Genomic DNA, 2,162 nt, shown 5'->3' on the forward strand with positions numbered 1-2,162 from the left:
TCATCTGCCATGGGCTGAGGAACCACTGAACCTGTAAACCAAGCACACGGATATAAGTCCACAGACCCGGAAGCTTACCTGAATGGTAAGGTACACGGGCTTTGTGACTCCACTACCAACTTCCAGACTAAGGAAGGACTGACTTAGTGAGCAGTTCCAAGACCATTCAACTCATGGTTCCCTGTGGATGCCTCCCTTGTACCTCCATCATGACCAGGGCTTGAGGAGAGGCCTCTCAATTCCCCCTGCCACACTTGATACAGTGTGAGGGATGCTGCAGAGGCCAAAAAATGAGAGACCAGCCCCATCAATGGGAGACACTGACAAATCAATCGCAAAGTTGGTGCCATTTGCTCTCAGGGAGGAGAGATGGCGCCTGAGCAAGGACAGCAGCTGGAAGGTGAAGGGCAGGCCGGACTCTCAGCAGCAGTAGTGATCCAGCGTGAAGGGGCCATCGCAGGATGTGCTCAGCTATGGGGCTTGCTTCTCAGTTAGCTTGGTCAATTTCACATTCAGCTGGCCCAGTGGGGGCTTCAGCCACTGCCTTATCCAGCTTTTTGGGCAGGAAGTGAACCCCAATGGGGTACTTGTCTGGGTGGGTCCACAGCTCAATCTACACCATCACCTGGTTGATGAAGGAGTTACACCCCACAAAGCTGGGGCAGCCCGTGGCACAACCCAGGTTGACCAGCCAACCCTCAGCCAGCAGGATGATGTGGCACCCATTCTTCAGCCAGTACCAGTACACCTGGGGCTTGATGTTTACCTTCTCCACAACATTCTTGTTGAGCCACCTGACATCGATCTCCATGTCAAAGTGTCCAGTGTTACACAAGATGGCATCATCCTTCATCTGCTCAAAGTGCCGGCCAAGGATGATATTGACACAGGCTGTGGTGATGACAAAGATGTTGCCCTCCTGACAGGCCTCGTCCATGGTGGTCACCTTATAGCCTTCCATGGCAGCCTGCAGTGCGCTGATGGGGTCAGTCTCGGTGATGATTACATGGGCCCCAAAACCCTGCAAGGCCTGGGCACAGCCCTTGCCCACATCGCCATAGCCTGCTACCACTGCTACCTTGCTGGCAATCATCACATCTTGGCCCATTTGATGCTATCTATGAGGGACTCCCGGGCAGCCATGGAGGCTGTCAATTTTCCTCTTGGTGATGGAGTCATTGACGTTGATGGCAGGCTCCTTCAGGATTCCATTGGCCATCATCTTGTATAGGTTATGGCCCCCGGTTTTGGTCTCCTCAGAGATGCCTCAGATGCCCAACATGAAGTGTGGGTACGTACTTGGTGTGGACGAGGCTGGTAAGGTCACCCCCATCATCCAGAATCATGTTGAGGGGCCCGTCCGTGAAGTACAGTGTCTGTTCAATGCACCATGGGTGCCCCTCATCTGTTTTGCTCTTCCAGATGAACACTGGCATGCCAGCCTTGGCAAAGATAGCCACTGCATGGTCCTGGGTGGAGAAGATGTTGCAGCTAGACCACTGCTCCTGAACACTCAGGGAAATGAGGGTCTCAATGAGGATGGCCATCTCCACAGTGACTTGCAGGCAGCCAGCAATGCAGGCGCCCTTCAGTGGCCTGGAGGCCAAGTACAGCTCCTGCATGCCCATCAGGCCCGGCATCTCCTTCTCCATAATGTCTAGGGCCTTGTGTCCCCAGGTGGTCAGGCCGATGTCAGCAACTTTGTAGGGCAGTTTGTCAGACATGCTGGCGGCACCTTTGATGGACAAGGGCAAAGGGGACTGGGCCTCAGTCTGGGGACAGGCACTGGGTGGGCAGTGCTGGGCAGGCAGCGCTGGGCAGGTGAGTATCATTTTTTATAGATGTATAGTATTTCTACATAGAAACATCATAGAGCACAAAGTACTCAACTAATCCTTTGTTAACTGTTTAGATTTTTCTAACTTTTATAATTATATAACACTGGTGAACATTTTTGTACATATATATTTACATCTGATTATTTATTTCCCTTGGGTAGATTTTTTTTTTTTTTCTTTTTGGGACAGGGGCTCCCTCTGTTGCCCAGGCTGAAGTACAGTGGCATGATCATGGCTCACTGCAGCCTCGACTTCCCAAGCTCAGGTGATCTCCCACCTCAGCCTCCCAGGTAGCTGGGACTACAGGTGCACACCACCATGCCC

At 52.3% G+C, this 2,162-nt stretch overlaps 1 pseudogene; it reads right to left on the reverse strand.

The window, feature by feature from the left end:
* Positions 1-420: 420 nt before the first annotated feature.
* LOC105501455 lies at positions 421-1,724 on the reverse strand (annotated as a pseudogene).
* Positions 1,725-2,162: the final 438 nt, after the last annotated feature.

Source organism: Colobus angolensis, unplaced genomic scaffold, assembly GCF_000951035.1.
Source record: "Colobus angolensis palliatus isolate OR3802 unplaced genomic scaffold, Cang.pa_1.0 Scaffold71, whole genome shotgun sequence".
Classification (NCBI taxonomy): Eukaryota; Metazoa; Chordata; class Mammalia; order Primates; family Cercopithecidae; genus Colobus; species Colobus angolensis.